The sequence below is a fragment of the Saimiri boliviensis genome, chromosome X (assembly GCF_048565385.1).
Source record: "Saimiri boliviensis isolate mSaiBol1 chromosome X, mSaiBol1.pri, whole genome shotgun sequence".
Classification (NCBI taxonomy): Eukaryota; Metazoa; Chordata; class Mammalia; order Primates; family Cebidae; genus Saimiri; species Saimiri boliviensis.
Genome location: NC_133470.1, coordinates 21,155,817 through 21,173,988, shown reverse-complemented (window position 1 = coordinate 21,173,988; position 18,172 = coordinate 21,155,817). Strand labels below are relative to the sequence as shown.

Here is an 18,172-nt window from a genome sequence, read left to right as displayed (position 1 = left end):
TTACAGGCATGAGCCCCATACCCTGCCTTTCATCAAAACTATCTGAATTGAGGAAAAAAGCTTTCTCAACTCCTTTTATAACACTAATTTACCATTTAAAACAAAATCTAACCAAAATAATTCAAGCAAACTACAATGAATCCCAAGTCAAGTATCTGCAAATGTGATCCATGACGTAAACAAAAAAGCAGCACACATCCACGCACATGTATGTATACAGACATATACACACACAGACCTTGCCACAGTATAGGTACTCTAGAATTCAAGGATGGAGCCAAATAATGGCCCAAATTAATAGGTCAAAAAAGAAACCCCCTGATATTCTCAACAGATGCTGAAAAGTTGAAACGGAACATCTACTTTTGATTTAAAGCAAACTTTTGAGTCAAATTGGGATAGATATTTTAACAGTTAAAAAATACCATAAAGGCCGTTCGCGGTGGCTCGCACCCATAATCCCAGGACTTTGGGAGGCCCAGGCAGGCAGATCACCTGAGGTCAAAAGTTTGAGACCACCCTGACCAACACAGAGAAATCCCATCTCTACTAAAAATACAAAAATTAGCTGGGCATGGTGGCACATGCCTGTAATCCCAACTACTCAGGAGGCTGAGGCAGGAGAATCGCTTGAACCCAGGAGGTGGAGGTTGTCGTGAGCCAAGATCACCCCACTGCACTCCAGCCTGGGCAACAAGACCAAAATTCCATCTCAAAAAAAAAAAGAAACAATAGGAATGAAGGGCAGATACATGCTAAAACATGGATGACCTTGAAAACAATATGTTAAGTGAAAGAAGCCAGATACAAAAAGACCATGTTATAGGATTCCATTTATATAAAATGTCAAGAACAAGCAAATCCACACAGACAGAAGGTAGATTAGTGGTTGCTAGGGAATGAAGGGAGCGGGGAGAGGAGTGATTACCAGTAGGTATAGGGTTTCTTTTTGGGGTGATGAAAATGTTCTAGTTAGTGGTGACAGTCACAGAACTCCGAATCTACTTTAAAAAAAAAAAAAAAAAAACACTGAAATGTACTTTTTTTTTTTTTTTTTTTGACAGTTTCGCTCTTTACCCAGGCTGGAGTGCAATGGCGTGATCTTGGCTCACCGCAACCTCCGCCTCCTGGGTTCAGGCAATTCTCCTGCCTCAACCTCCTGAGTAGCTGGGATTACAGGCACGTGCCATCATGCCCAGCTAATTTTTTTTTTTTTTTTTTTAAGTAGAGACGGGGTTTCACCATGTTGACCAGCATGGTCTCGATCTCTTGACCTCATGATCCACCCACCTCAGCCTCCCAAAGTGCTGGGATTACAGGCGTGAGCCACTGCGCCCTGCTGAAATGTACATTTTAAAGGGCAGATTTGATAACTTTATCTCAACAAAGCTGTTTAAAAAATACTCAAGTATATGCAATTTTAAACCAGTTCATATCAGAACATGTGTTTTGAGATATGAGAATGATGTCAGTTATCACTTTGTAACAAAAAAACATCTATTAAACCTAAGGTAAAACATTATTAGAAGCCAAGTATTCCCTCTAAAGTCAAAATTAAGACAAAAATGCCCATTTATACTATTATTATAGGATTGCATGACAACTGTCAGTCAGTGCAATTAGGTAAGATTATGAAATACAAGATACAATTGTTATTAAAGGGAAATTAAATTATTTGTATATGCTGTATCTAGGAAATCCAAAAGAATCAACTGAAAAACCATTATCAGTATTAATTCATAAGGTGTGCTGGTACAAAATTAATACACTTGAAGACAAAAGCTTTCTTATGTAACACTTAAGAATGAAAAATCCCACTGACAAGAGTAATTAAAAACTCTACTGTGGGCTGGGCTCCGTGGCTCATGCCTGTAATCCCAGTACTTCGTGAAGTCAAGGCGGGCAGATCATGAGGTCAGGAGATCCAGACCATCTGGCCAACATGGTGAAACCCCGTCTTTACCAAAATACAAAAAATTAGCCGGACATGGTGGCAGGCAACTGTAATTCCAGCTAGCTACTTGGGAGGGTGAGGCAGGAGAATCATTTGAACCCAGGAGGCAGATATTGTAGTGAGCCAAGATTGCGCCACTGCACTCCAGCCTGGTGACAGACAGAGACTCTGTATCCAAAAAAAAAAAAAAAAAAAAAAAAAACAACACTATACTGTTTGGGATTTTTTTTTTAAAAAGACAAATAGAGAAAGCAATCTTGCTCTTGAATATGTTAGATTTAGAGCTAGGCACAGTGGCTCATGGCTATAATCCCAGCACTTTGGGAGGCTGAGGCAGGCAGATCACTTGAAGTCAGGAGTTCAAGACCAGCCTGGCCAATGTGGTAAAACCCTGTCTCTACTAAAGATACAAAAATAGCCGGGCATGGTGGCACACACCAATAATCCCAGCTACTCAGGAGGCTAAGGCAGAAGAATCACTTGAACCCAGAAGGCAGAGGTTGCAGCGAGCCAAGTTTGTGTCACTGCACTCCAGCCTGGGGGACAGAGGAAGACTGTCTCAAATAATTTAAAAAAAAAAAAAGAATATGTTAGATTAGTAGTATCAACTCTCCCTTAATTAACTTCTCTACATTCAATCAAAATCCCAATACACCTTTCTTTAAATCAGCTGATCTTGTATGTGTAGGTCAGCTTTTGGACTCTATGCTGTGCCACTGGTCAATCTGGCTTTGCGCCCACTATTTTAATCACTGTAGCTTTATACTAAGTGTTGATATATGTTAGTTTAAGTCTTCCAACTTTTTCTCAAGATTGCCTTTGCCATTCTTGGCCCTGTGCCTTTCCATATAAATTTGAGAACTAGTCTACCCAAAAGAAAAAAAAAGCAGCAGCAGCAGCAGCACTACTGAGATATTTATTGCGATTGCAATGAATTTCTAGATATATCAATTTAGAGAGAACTGACATCTTTACAATACTGACACTTCCAATCCAACAAACATGGTTATCTGTTTCTATTAATTTAGGTCTCCTTTCATTTCTCTTAGTAAGGTTTTTACTGAAAGTCTTGGTATGCTTTGTTGGATATATTTCAAGGTATCAGATGTTAGAACATTAGTTTTCAAATTTGATTTTCAAACTGTTTGTTGCTGGTATAGAGAAAGAGTTGATTTTTGCATCTCAATGTTCCCCAACTATAGTATCATAAAATTAGAAATAAATGTTACAGAGGTAACAGTAATACCAATAAAAAAAAAATAAAAAATTCTGGAAATACAAAGTTCTAAATAATTTTAATGGGGAACAGGAAAACTACGGAAATCACAACATATTTAGAACTAAATGATAACAAAAACTAATTCATGTCAAAAATCATAGCATCCAGGGATAGAGGCTGGTTAACAGATACAAAATTACACCCAAATAGGGGGAGTAAGTTCTAGTGTTCCATAGCACTGTAGTGATTATAGTTAAAAATAATTTATTAAGCCGGGCGCGGTGGCTCAAGCCTGTAATCCCAGCACTTTGGGAGGCCGAGGCAGGTGGATCACGAGGTCGAGAGATCGAGACCATCCTGGTCAACATGGTGAAACCCCGTCTCTACTAAAAATACAAAAAATTAGCTGGGCATGGTGGCACGTGCCTGTAATCCCAGCTACTCAGGAGGCTGAGGCAGGAGAATTGCCTGAACCCAGGAGGCGGAGGTTGCGGTGAGCCGAGATGGCGCCATTGCACTCCAGCCTGGGTAACAAGAGCGAAACTCCGCCTCAAAAAAAAAAAAAAAAAAATTTATTATGTATTTTCAAATATCTAGAAAAGAGGATTTTGAATGTTCCCAACACAAAAAAAATGACAAATGCTGAGGTGACAGATATGCTAATTACCCTGATTTGACCATTACTTACACATTGTATACATGTATCATAATCACTCTACCCCATAAATATGTACAATTACATTTCAGCTGGGCGCAGTGGCTCATGCCTATAATACCAGCACTTTGGGAGGCCGAGCTGGGCAGATCACCTGTGGTCAGGAGTTTGAGACCAGCCTGACTAACACAGTGAAAGCCCATTTCCACTAAAAATATAAAAATTAGCCAGGTGGCCAGGCGCGGTGGCTCAAGCCTGTAATCCCAGCACTTTGGGAGGCCGAGGCGGGTGGATCACGAGGTCGAGAGATCGAGACCATCCTGGTCAACATGGTGAAACCCCGTCTCTACTAAACATACAAAAAATTAGCTGGGCATGGTGGCACGTGCCTGTAATCCCAGCTACTTAGGAGGCTGAGGCAGGAGAATTGCCTGAACCCAGGAGGCGGAGGTTGCGGTGAGCCGAGATCGCGCCATCGCACTCCAGCCTGCAGCCTGGGTAACAAGAGCGAAACTCCGTCTCAAAAAAAAAAAAAAAAAAAATTAGCCAGGTGTGCTAGTGCACATCTGTAATCCCAGCTACTCAAGAGGCTGAGGTAAGAGAATTGCTTGAACCTGGGAGGCAGAGGTTGCAGTGAGCTGAGATCACACCACTGCAATTCAGCCTGGGCAACTGAGCAAGACTCCCTCTCCAAAAAAAAAAAAAGTTGGGCCGGGCACGGTGGCTCACGCCTATAATCCCAGCACTTTGGGAGGCCGAGGCGGGTGGATCACAAGGTCAAGAGATCGAGACCATCCTGGTCAACATGGTGAAACCTCGTCTCTATTAAAAATGCAAAAAATTAGCTGGGCATGGTGGTGTGTGCCTGTAATCCCAGCTACTCAGGAGGCTGAGGCAGGAGAATTGCCTGAACCCAGGAGACGGAGGTTGTGGTGAGCCGAGATCGAGCCATTGCACTCCAGCATGGGTAACAAGAGCAAAACTCCATCTCAAAAAAAAAAAAAAAAGTTACATTTCATTTTTTTTAAATAGCATCCAATTATAGCCCAGAGAAAACGTTTTGGTTTTTACTGTATATATTATAAAAAAAAGAATAAATATGAATGAGCTAAGCCTCTAACTTAAATTTTTAAATGTCACAATGAATGCAAATAAAGCAGAAGGAAAATATTAATAGGAGCAGAAATAGAAAGGATCAATAAAAGTAACTATGCTAAAAGTCTAATAATAAAGGGAGTTACTGGCAATACTGATCAGAAAAAAGGGAACTAACAAAATTAGGTTTTTAAAAGTCATCAGGGAAATCTGTATTTTACAATAATGCATTTGAAATTTGTTATTTTTCTAAAAAATTGTTCATTTTGTTTAAATGACCAAAAAAACCTCAAGAACAGCTAAAAAAAAGACTTATAATCATAAAAGAAACAATCAACAAATCAGAAACCACAAATTTACACACAGAAGACACCAAGCATAAATAATTTCACAGATGGATTCTTACTTTTAAGAAACAGATCGTCCCAGGGCGAGGTGGCTGACGCCTGTAATTCCAGCACCTTGGAAGGCCAAGGCAGGCAGATCACCTGAAGTCAGAAGTCTGAGACCAGCCTGACCAACATGGTGAACCTATCTCTACTAAAAATATAAAAATTAGCCAGGCATGGTGGCGGACACCTGTAATCTCAGCTACTCAAGAGTCTGAGGCAGGAGAATCACTTGAACCTGAGAGGTGGAGGTTGCAGTGAGCCGAGATCGTGCCACAGCACTCCAGCCTGGGCGACAGAGAGACTCTGTCTCCAAAAAGAGAAACAGATTGTCTTTATTAAATAGCAACTGTTAAAAAAAAAAAAAGAAATACTCCCCAATTCATCTTAAGAGGTTGACATAACCTTGTTATCCAAACAAGATTACATAAAAAAGAAAAAGTACATGGTAATAACAAAGAGATGCAAACATCCAGGAATCCAAAAATAGTTTAAAATAGAAAATCTAGGACCCACGCTATTATAGCTCACACCTGTAACACCAGTTCTTTTGGAGGCCCAGGCAGGGCAATTGCTTGAGACCAGGAGTTCAAGACCAGCCTGTGCAACATGGCAAGACCCTGTCTCTCCAAAAAAATTTAAAAATCAGCCCAGCATGGTGGCACATGCCTATGGTCCCAGCTACTTGGGAGGCTGAGGTGGGAGGATGGCTTGAGCCTAGAAGGTCAAGACTGCAGTGAGCCGTGCACTCCCATCTCGGCAACAGAGCAAGACTCCATCTCAAAATGAAAAAACAAAAACAAAAACAAAACTGCCGGGCCTGGTGGCTCACGCCTGTAATCTCAGCACTTTGGGAGGCCGAGGCGGGCGGATCACCTGAGGTCAGGAGTTTAAGACCAGCCTGGTCAACATGGTGAAACCCTGTCTTAAAAAAAAAAAAACAGAAAATCTATTAATGGACTTCATCACACCAATAGATGTAGCAAAAGCATTAGCAACATTAAACTCTTGTTCATGGTAGAAACTCTAAAATGATAAAAGAGAACTGAATCTAAAAAATATCCAGGCTGGCCAGCATGGTGAAACCCCATCTCTACTAAAAATACAAAAATAAAATAAAATAAAATAGCTGGGCATGGTGGCACATGCCTGTAATCCTACATGGGAGGCTGAGGCAGGAGAATGGCTTGAACCCAGGAGGCAGAGGTTGCAGTGAGCTGAGATGGCACCATTGCATTCCAGCCTGGGCAACAGAGTAAGACTCCATCTGAAGAGAAAAAAGAAAAAAAAAAAAAGAAAGCGGGGCACAGTGGCTCACATCTATAATCCCAGCACTTTGGGAGGCCAAGGCGGGCGGAACACAAGGTCAGGAGTTCAAGACCAGCCTGACCAACATCATGAAACCCCATCTCTAAAAATACAAAAATTAGCCAGGCCTGGTGGTGCCCACCTATAATCTCAGCTACTCAGGAGGCTGAGGCAGGAGAATCACTTGAATCCAGGAGGCGGAAGTTGCAGTGAGCCAAGACTGTGCCATAGCACTCCAGCCTGGGCAACAAGAGCAAAACTCCGTCTCAAAAAATAAAAATAAAAAATCGGCCGGGCGCGGTGGCTCAAGCCTGTAATCCCAGCACTTTGGGAGGCCGAGGTGGGTGGATCACGAGGTCGAGAGATCGAGACCATCCCGGTCAACATAGTGAAACCCCGTCTCTACTAAAAATACAAAAAATTAGCTGGGCATGGTGGCGCGTGCCTGTAATCCCAGCTACTCAGGAGGCTGAGGCGGGAGAATTGCCCGAACCCAGGAGGCGGAGGTTGCGGTGAGCCGAGATCGCGCCATTGCACTCCAGCCTGGGTAACAAGAGCGAAACTCCGTCTCAAAAAAAAAAAAAAAAAAAAAAAAAATCATCAGCACTCCCTCCCAAAAAAGCCCACTACAGTACCATATTTAATGATAAAACATTAGAAGCACTCCACTAAAGTACCTAGAAAAGGATGCCCATTATCAATACATCTACTGAACACTTCACTACAAGAATTAGTCAATGCAGTAAAACCAGAACAAGACGTAAGAGGCAAGAAGGAATGGAAAAGAAATAAAACTATATTATTCAGACATGAAAACTATTTAGAAAATACAAAAGAATTACGAACTGTTATTACTACACTTCACTGACTCTGAAGATACCAATAAGCTGTACCCTTATTTTACACGCTAATAAGAAAAAAACACTGCCAATTAAACTGATACAGTATTTTCTTATTATCTAGGATTTTCATTCTAGATGATATTATCAAGAAAATTCTTTCAGACTTAGACTTTTATGAGATCTTGTGCATACAAAAGAAAAAGAAATTGGTAAGGTATTCCTACAACTTCACATTCAAGGTCCTACTACGGATTGCTTTTCTACTCAAAACTGTTCAGCTGTTGCTAACAATATTGTCCTCTGCCAACAAGAGTATTGGTGATGCAGCACTTCTTAAAATTACCCATTATTATTTATGGGATTTTCTTTCAAGGCAGACATCCACTTCACAATTTCTTTGGCCTCCAGTTTTATTGTTTGGCATGAAATAATAATATAACAATGCACATACTCATTTAAAGTGATGAAAAAATGAAGAGCCCTGACCAAGTTTGTGTATGTGCAGGCAATGATAGCTACATCATGACTGCTGCCTAGACAACAGTGATTATAGGACACCATCAAAGATCTATTTTGATTTCAGGTACGTGAAGATGTAGGGGGAAAAGTGTACCTCAGAATCTACGAAATATGAGGGGCTCAGCAAGGTTGCATGAACAGTACGTGTAAGTCAACAGTGATCCCTATACATGAACAATAACTAAACAGAAATTATAACTAAAAGAAAATCCTATTCACAATGACAACAAAAATTACAGTATCTAACAAAAGTTGTACAAGAGCTTTATGAAAAGTAGCAGCACATACCCAGATTTAAATCCCAGCTCTACTACTTAGCATTTATCTATATGAATGTATTTATTGTATAAATTGGAGGCAAATATAAAAATCCAACAACAGTTTTCACAGGGATTGACAAAATGACCCTAAAATAAGCAAAGGGAGGAAAATAGCTAGAATAATCCTGAAGGAAAATATATATTAAGTTTTAATTATAAAGCTATTATTATTAAATCAGGATAGTATAGAGATATAGGCAAACAGACCAATTAAAACAAAATAGAGAAACAAAAAACAGATACATATGTGGGAATATGCTATACCTCGGGAGTTGCATAATAAATCAGTGGGGAGAAAAGCTGAACTATTTGATAAAACCACATGAAAAATATATTAGATCCTTACATCACACAATACATAAAAAAACTGGTGAATTAATGACCTAAAGATGAAAAAGCACTGTATCATTAAAACCTTGGGGTAGCCGGGCGCGGTGGCTCAAGCCTGTAATCCCAGCACTTTGGGAGGCTGAGGCAGGTGGATCACGAGGTCAAGAGATCGAGACCATCCCGGTCAACATGGCGAAACCCCGTCTCTACTAAAAATACAAAAAATTAGCTGGGCATGGTGGCGCGTGCCTGTAATCCCAGCTACTCAGGAGGCTGAGGCAGGAGAATTGCCTGAACCCAGGAGGCGGAGGTTGCGGTGAGCCGAGATCACGCCATTGCACTCCAGCCTGGGCAACAAGAGCAAAACTCCGTCTCAAAAAAAAAAAAAAAAAAACCTTGGGGTAAGGGAAGAATTTATTGAAGATAAAAGAAAACAGAAGCCATAAATGAAAAAAAAAAAAAATTGAGAAAACTGGCTACCATCATATTAAGAATTCCTACATAAAAAAACTTTCCATAAACAGCGCTCAAGGCCAAGCCACAGACTAGGAAAAGATATTTTCAGTGTATATGATCACAAATTAGTATTCAGAAAATAAGACCCATAAACCAGCCCGGCACAGTGGCTGATACCTGCAATCCGGCACTTTGGGTGGCCAAGGCAGGCCGATAACTTGAAGTCAAGAGTTTGACACCAGCCTGGCCAACATGGTGAAACCCCATCTCTACTAAAAATACAAAAATTAGCCAGGCATGGTGGCAAGCATCTGTTATCCCAGCTACTCAAGAGGCTGAGGCAGGAGAATTGCTTGAACCTGGGAGGCAGAGGCTTCAGTGAGTCAAGACTGTGCCATTGCACTCCAGCCTGGGCAACAGAGGGAGACTCGGTCTAAAAAAATAAATAAATAAAACCCATATACCAATAAGGAAGAGGCAACAATTCAACAGAAAAATGGACCAAAGGTATGCACAAGCAATTCATAGGCAACTCAGATGGCCAATAAATACATGCGGGGAAAAGGTCAACCTCATTACTAGAAATGTAATCTAAGATTACATTTAGAAAAGCAAAATGAAAATAGCAAGGAGTATAAAACCCAACAGATTGGGGAAAAAATTGCAAAATCCAATCCTTTGGCAGTGATTTGGAGAAACGGGATCACATAGCTGGTGGGAGTGTCAAATAGAACACAATTTGGCGTTTCGGCAATTCCCAGTAAAGTTGACAATGCACAGACTTCTTAAATGAAGCAATTCTACTTCTATTATCGGTATATAATCCCAAGAAAGACAAATCATGTATAACGATGTTCACAGCAGTAGTGTTTGAAATTCAGAAACTGCAAACAGCCTCACAGTTCCTCCAAGAATAGATAAGCCACAGTCTATTTATATACTGAAATACCAATAAAATGAATGAACTAGATCAGCAGTTTTCAAACTTCTTGGTGTCAGGACTCTTTTGCGTTTTTTTTTTTTTTTTTTGAGACGGAGTTTCGCTCTCGTTACCCAGGCTGGAGTGCAATGGCGCGATCTCGGCTCACCGCAACCTCCGCCTCCTGGGCTCAGGCAATTCTCCTGCCTCAGCCTCCTGAGTAGCTGGGATTACAGGCTCGTGCCACCATGCCCAGCTAATTTTTTGTATCTTTAGTAGAGACGGGGTTTCACCATGTTGACCAGGATGGTCTCGATCTCTCGACCTCGTGATCCACCCACCTCAGCCTCCCAAAGTGCTGGGATTACAGGCTTGAGCCACCGCGCCCGGCTCAAAATTTTCTTTCTTTTTTTCTTTTTTTTTTTTTTTTTTTGAGACGGAGTTTCGCTCTTGTTACCCAGCCAGGCTGGAGTGCAATGGCGTGATCTTGGCTCACCGCAACCTCTGCCTCGTGGGTTCAGGCAATTCTCCTGCCTCAGCCTCCTGAGTAGCTGGGATTACAGGCACATGCCACCACGCCCAGCTAATTTTTTGTATTTTTAGTAGAGACGGGGTTTCACCATGTTGACCAGGATGGTCTCGATCTCTTGACCTCGTGATCCACCTGCCTCGGCCTCCCAAAGTGCTGGGATTACAGGCGTGAGCCACCGCGCCCGGCCTCTAAGGACCACAATTAAAAAAAAAAAAATTAAGGACCACCAAGAGTTTTTATGTGGGTTATAGCTATAGATGTTTTTATCATACTAGAAATTAAAACTGAGACATTTAAAAGCACTTATTAGCGCATAATGATAAACCCACTGTATGCAAATATACTTTTTTTCTTTGTTCCTTTTTTTCTCTTTTGTTGAGATATTTTATTTTTTAAAACTTTTATTTAAGGTTTGGGAATACTGTGAAGGTTCCTTATATAGGTAAACTCGGGGTCTGTTGTACAGGTTATTTCATCACCCAGTTATTTAAGCCCAGTACCCAATAGTTACCTTTTCTGTTCCTCTACCTGCTCCCACCCTCCACCCTAAAGTGGACCCCCAGTGTCTGTTGTTTCCTTGTGTTCTTGAGCTCTCATCAGTTAGCGCTTGTAAGCGAGAATATTCGGTATTTGGTTTTCAGTTACTGGGTGTTAGTTTGCTAAAGATAGTAGCCTCCAGCTCCATCCATGTTTCCACAAAAGACCTGATCTCATTCTTTTGTATGGCTGCATATTTACTTTAAAATAACTATTTTTCAAAAAAAACAACATAGTAAAACAAGTGGCACTGTTTTACATTTTTGCAAATCTCTTTCATGTCTGGCTTAATGGAAGCCAGCTGGATTCCTATAAGTGTTTCTGCATTCTATCTATTATGGCATCATATGTCATGCAGCCTCTGTACAGTATTCCTATAGTGCACAGGAAAATGTGGGTGAAAAAGGCAAATAAAAAGTATTATGTAAACAGTCTGACCTCATGGACCCCCTGAAAGAATCTCAGGGATGCCCAGGAATCCCTGGAGCACATTTTGAAAATTGCCGAGTTAGATAAACACATTACGTGGATAAATCTCAAAAACACACTGTTAAGTGAAAATAATAATATAAGGCACGGTTATGATACTGTTTATGTAAAATTAAACACACAGGCAATACCTGATATTGTTTTGGTACATACGTATTGGCACAGTGGTTACTTCTGGCGAAGAGAAGACAGAATGGGATGGGGAGGTACCCTTTGATTGAATCAGTGAGATTTTATTTCTTTAAACAACAAAAAGACATGAATCAAGTATGTAGCAAAATATTGCCGGGCGCAGTGGCTCACGCCTGTAATCCCAGCACTTTGGGAGACCGAGGTGGGTGGATCACGAGGTCAACAGATCAAGACCATCCTGGTCAACATAGTGAAACCCCGTCTCTACTAAAAATACAAAAAATCAGCTGGGCATGGTGGTGCGTGCCTGTAATCCCAGCTACTCAGGAGGCTGAGGCAGGAGAATTGCCTGAACCCAGGAGGCGGAGGCTGCGGTGAGCCGAGATCGCGCCATTGCACTCCAGCTTGGGTAACAAGAGCAAAACTCCGTCTCAAAAAACAAAAAAAAACAAAAAAAACAAAAAAACAAAAAAAAATGTAGCAAAATATTAAGAACTGTCAAATCTGGGCAATTTTGATTTTCAGTAATTTAAAAATACTCCATAAAACTTTTTAAATATATGTATTTTTAATACCTAATGGCTGTGTACTTCGAGGCCACACAATTTCCTTAAAGTACATTTTCTTTGAGTAAAATACAATTATAAGATACCTGGATTTTATAAAACGTTGTCTGGAAAAACAATTTGGCAGGAATAAGAATAGGCTGGCCATATTCCAATCAGATAAGGGGTAGCAGGAGGGGGGTTATTCCTTGACCTGGTACCCTGATAGGATAAGCGTACCTTAATATGTCTATTCCTTGGTCAAAAAACACAGACTGGATATCTGATTTTTGAACAGCTGAAAACTATTCAATTACATAAAATTATCTGCACCCAATGACGGAAATGATTGTTTTTGGAGATAATGGTCCATATGTCAGGTACTATTTGGAGACAAAGATAAATGATAACTTATCTCTATATTCAGTTTAGAAGACAAAAATATAAACACACAGACAAAATGTAATATGTTAAATGCTAAATTAAGGGGAATCTCACCATAGAAGACAGATAAGGCACACAGAGTTTCTGAAACACCAAACACTTTTATATAACACACCTGTTAACATGCTGTGCAAGTTTCCCAATCTGGAAAATACTGGATTTAAGAATAAGTGGGGTGAAAAGAGAAGACAGGTGAGGTTTTTGGGAGATGAGCAAACCTAGGAATATTTGTAAAGAAAGGGTAATGATGCAAGAGACGGCATCACAGACCATCCCTAAGGAGGCAGCCAGGGTGAAGATTCAGCAGGCGCAGACAGCAGGGCTTGTGAGAACAATCCCTCCTGCAACAGCCCCCTGTGGCAAAAGGAGAAAGGCCTAGGCGGAAGACAGAAGAAAGGTATGAAACAGAAGGGAGGGAAACTTGGCTGTTTATCAGATGGCCGTCTACCCTTCTCAGTGAAGTAAAAGATTGGGTAATCTTTGCTGAAGGTGAGGGATTTCAAGGACCATTTGAGTAGTTTAATGTGAAAAAAAAGTTTGAAATTGCCAGTGTACACAAGCACAAATACTATAAATAAGATTATCAGTGACAGCATCAGTCTAAACGGGGTTAGAGAGTAAGCATTTACAAAAAGCAATGTGGAAAAAAAAACTCTGTAACGCATTTGTGAGCATGCTTTTTTAAAAAAAAAAAGAAATCTGCATCTATCTGAAAAGCACACAAAATTTAAAACTAACACCTTATTTATCCAGGGTAGTTGGGTTAGAAGGTGTTCCTCCAGTCAGTTTTCCAGAGTTTCAAGGTCTACCCTTCCAGGCAAAAATAATTTTGTATTTAACCATTTCTCATGGAAACTAAACTACACACTTACCTGTCTTAATCACACAACTTGACTCTAATCTTAAATCTTGAACATCCACTGTTGCTGTACTGCGCAGCAAAACAATTCTATCTTCTTAATAGTTCTTCTATGTCTTTCCCAGCTGTCAAGATATAAAAGCACCTGGTTCTTCTAAGTTTATGTTTACCCTTAACACCTCAACAACCACAGCCCGCCTTCACAACTTACTTCTAGTCAGCCCCATGCAACGCAGTTTCTCGAACTTTTCTAAACCATACCCTTTATAATAAACATGAGACTCTCATTCCCTCCAGCCCTTTCATGGAGCACTGTTGCTCATGGCCTGTTACAGCCCAGAAAAACGGAAAAACTGAAAATGGGTATCCATGTCACCTAAAGGTTCCTATCATAAAATTCTAGGCAACAGGCAGGGCGCGGCGGATCATGCCTGTAATCCCAGCACTTTGGGAGGCCAAGGCAGGCAGATCACGAGAGGTCAGAAGTTCAAGACCAGCCTGGCCAACATGAAACCCCTTCTCTACTAAAAACACAAAAATTAGCCAGGCATGGTGGCAGGGTCCTGTAGTCCCAGCTACTTGGGAGGCTGAGGCAGGAGAATCACTTGAACCTGGGAGGTGGAGGCTGCAGTGAGCTGAGATTGTGCCACAAAAGAGACTCCATCTCAAAAAAAAAAAAAAAAAAAAATTCTAGGAAACACATTTCCCACATATGCATCTAGTCAAATATTAATCAAAACATGAGCAGGAAAATTTGGCTTAGCAAACAGTCTTAGTTATCCTCTCAAACAAAACGGTGGTTCCTTTCACCAAGGGGAAGGACAAATTGCAAAAGACCATGTGAAGGTACTGCCTTTGTAAGAATGGCTCTTCTAAATTAGACTTTTCAAAACTGACTTATTAAAAAGTTACCACAGGAGGCCGGGCACAGTGGCTCACAGCTGTAATCCCAGCAGTCTGGGAGGTTGAGGTGGGAAGATCACGAGATCAGGAGTTCGAGACCAGCCTGACCTAAATGGTGAAACCCCATCTCTACTAAAAATACAAAACTTGGCAGGGCGTGGTGGTGCACACCTGTAATCCCAGCTACTCAGGAGGCTGAGGCAGGAGAATCGCTTGAACCCGGGAGGAGACGGTTGCAGTGAGCCAAGATCGTGCCATTGCATTCAAAAAGCAAAAAGAATTACCAAGGGAATAATTTCTCATTTTCATCAAATAACCCACAGCACTAGTCCTATACTTTTCAACCAAGGTAAATGAAATGTTAGAAACCCCTCCCTATTTGCGTACCATAGAAATTGTAAAAACTCTGAGCAAAAGATTTCGGATGAAAAATCAGGATACAAAAAAGGAACAGCTGTCTTAATAGAGACACATCATTCCAAAAGTAGAAAAATTTGCTTAATTTCTGAATATTCCTGTAACCGTTCTGATAATGAAAACACTGATCAATTTACTACTCTCTTATTTTTCTTTGAAACTTTTCCTAGTACAATGGAACCACTAAGTACCGTAAAGCACAGCTCAGGGGCCAGACGGCAGTGGGAGGCTGGAGAACAGCTTGAGCCCAATATAGCAAGAACCTGTCTCAAAATAAAAAATAAATAAGTAAATAACAAGGCGCAGCTCAGGTGTGCCATCACTCTTCTAGTTGAGGGCACCCCAGCTGCCTCCCCCATTGAGTATAAAACCCCTGGCAAGCAAGCTCTTCTGCAATCTAACTTTTCTAGCCTAAATTCCCACCACTCCCCCACCATGCACTTTTGCCAAATTGCAAATACTTACTGTTTTTTTGAAGAAGCTTCACCCTTGAAACGTCCTTTTTCCACCTCAACCTCTACCTAACAAAGTCCTCCCCATCCCTCTGCAACGTTCTCCAAATGCCACCTATTAATACTTCAGGAACCCTTCCCTCCCTGATCCTCCAATAGCAACCTTGCTTTCCTCGGAAATCCCAGTAATTAGCTGTACCTCTCACTTTACTGCATTTCACCTTGCCCCACCTACCTCTAAACATCAGACTTCTCGCAGCCACCGTCTGCATTACAAGAACCTTTTTAATGTTTCTAAGCACCTAGCACAGTGCATCGCTAACAGTGGGCTCCGAGTTTTATCAAGAAAGTTGTACAGTGTGCAATCAAAAAAGTACGGTAGGGGATGAAACTCCGCCTTAAAACTTCACAAATGAAAGATCGAAATACCAAGACAGGCAAATGCACAATAAATATGCACCACACTAAGCTGTCCTCCAATAAGAAATTAAAAACGTCTGCACTTCTTATTCCTCAATTTAAAAAAAAGTAAATACCGCTAACAAATCACTAATCGCTTAAATCGTTTTTCAAGAAATTTGTTTCCACATACATAAATTTGCTTCCACATACATGAGTACGAATGATTCAAAATTTTATTCCTCCGCTTTCGTGTTGGGCATTTTTTTTTCCCTATAGGACAAAAGGATGGCGAGAACTTTCCCATCAATCTTTATTTTTCTTTCTTTATTCAGATACTCGGGTCGGCAAGGATTGTTGGAAAAACAACCGCATCGAAGGCACCTTAGCAGCCACATATGATTTGACTTAAGCAAAAATAACATTTCCCGGGGTCCCGTATGCCCTGGTGAGCCCAGGTGTCCGGAATGCCACCTGCCCCGAGTGCCCTCGGGTGGCTACAGGCGCGGGCGAAAGGCGCAGGGCCAGGGGTACTGAGGGCGGAATGGTTCCGGCGCCGGGGCGGCGGCAGCAGCCGCCTGCGGCAGCTCAACTAAAACGCAACGGAAACTGCAGCCAGTCACGGGGCTGCGGGAGGCAACGCAGGAAGGTGGCGCTGCCGCCGAGCGCCTGAAGCCCGAGCGCTCATCATGGCGGCAAGGGCAATGGCCGCCATGGGGAGCGAGCACGCCCCTCCGCGCGCACACGCCGCCGCGCCGAGCCTCCGGGGCCCGTCACCGGCGCCGCTGCCGCCGCCGCCGCCGCCCGCTCTCCCACCCCCCCTCACGGGCTGTAGCGGAATTTTCTCTCCAGACACCGCCTCCAAGATGGCGGCTCCCCCTCCCGGCAACCCCCTCTATCGTCCCCTGCAGCAGCCGCCGAGCCGCCGCCATCTTGTCCCCCCCGTCCCTCCCCCCCTCGCCGATATTTACATAGCGAAAATCGGCCCGGCCGGCCTGCGGCCTTCACCTCACGCCTGCAGCCTTCGCCTCCTTGCCAGGCCTCACCCCGGCGCCGTGCCCCGGGTCGGCCGCGACGCCGACCCGGGGCCCCTCGGTCGCCTCCGGGACAACCGGGCGACCCTCCCCCAACCCCCGCCCGCTTACGGAGCGCGCCTCCGCCGCCGCTCGGGGCAGCCGGGCTCCTCCCCGGGCCTAACTGCGGCCTCCTCGGGGCCTGCTCGGCGCCGCGCGCCACGCCGCCCGGCCTAGCGCGCGAGGGCGCCTTGCGGGCCGCCGACCAGGCCGAGACCAGGCCGCTGTGCGCGCACTAGGCCCCGCGGCCGCGGCGGCACCCGGGACTCACCGGACAGGCGTGCGGGCGGCCGGCGACGGTGGCGGGTGCTGCAGGCCGGCCTTTCTCTGGAGCACTGGGCCGGGCTCCGGCTGGTGGGGCGGGCGGAGGGAGGGAGGAGGGGCCGAGCTCGAAACTGACAAAAAGCGGCCCAGCTCCCCGGCACGGGCCCGCCGTCAGCACGTCACGTCACCGCCCGGGAGAGAGACCCAGGAAAATGCGGAAGGATAGACAGGCCCCCTCCTCCGCCCGGTGGGTCCCCCTGGCGCCCCGGGTCAACTCCGTTCCCGCCCCGCGACCGGGGAGCCCAGTGGCCTCGCTGCGGCGGGGTCTCCGGCGGCCGGAGTCTCCGTGACAGCGCCCCCCTTCTTTCCACCTCCTCCGCGCTCCCGCCCGCCGCCGCCACACACGCGCCGCTGCCGCCGCCTCGGCCGTAAAGCCCGCGTGGGGCCGCGGTCGGCCGACCCCGCGGAGAGGCAAGCTGCCCGGCCGCCCCCTACCTTGTCCCGGGGGCCTCCCCGGAGACCTACCGCCTCTCCGCGCCGGTCTTGGCCGAGACTCCAGCTCGAGTTGTTTGCAGGCCCTCAGACCCCCGCCCGCAGTAAATGTGTTTTCTTCATCCCCGTGGCTGGGGAGGAAGATAAATTTAGCAACCCCCGCCGTCCCCTGCCTTCGCTTAAAAAAATTAAAAAACAAAAAAAAACACAAACTTTTAAATAAAATGAAAAAGGGCTTGCCAGTCTAACCGGGAAGGGAGGTGGAGTGGGGGGAGAAGGGTTATCCCTGGAGCACCTACCAAGCCGTCTAATTTTTTAAAAATAAGCAGTCAGAGAGCCAAACTGATTTTATTAGTTTGTATGGGGGAGGGGGATGAGCGAAGTTACATTTTGAAACGTTTCGCACGTTGCAAAGAACAGGAATTTTCTGTGTGTATTTCCTATGTGCCCGTGTTTCAAAGCTTGGGAGCCTGTGAAATGTAAGTCTGGTGTCATCGTTCCATAAATCATGAATTTTCCACATTCTTTGATAGGAGCCCAGTTGGGTATGGATTTTTTTTTTTTTTTTTTTAACAAACTGCTTAAACAAGCCTTTTGAAGTTTCGAAAGACTTGGGAAAGAAGGGGAG

General features: G+C 43.7%; 1 protein-coding gene across 11 annotated transcripts in view; it reads right to left on the bottom strand.

Annotated features, from left to right (window-relative positions):
* ZFX (zinc finger protein X-linked) overlaps positions 1 to 17,879 on the bottom strand; it is a 61,956-nt gene extending 44,077 nt beyond the window's left edge. Inside the window, exons 1-3 of one of the 11 annotated variants that reach the window (XM_074391792.1) lie at positions 17,578 to 17,878; positions 15,056 to 15,127; positions 13,558 to 13,669 (exon numbers count right to left, since the gene is read on the bottom strand). The gene's annotated coding sequence lies outside the window, so the exon portion shown is untranslated. Of the gene's footprint in view, positions 1 to 5,329; positions 6,988 to 13,557; positions 13,670 to 15,055; positions 15,128 to 16,686; positions 16,705 to 17,059; positions 17,408 to 17,577 lie in introns of those variants that run through there. The other 10 variants (XM_074391791.1, XM_074391799.1, XM_039475523.2 and 7 more) reach the window with 10 other exon arrangements.
* Between the last annotated feature and the right edge of the window lie 293 nt (positions 17,880 to 18,172).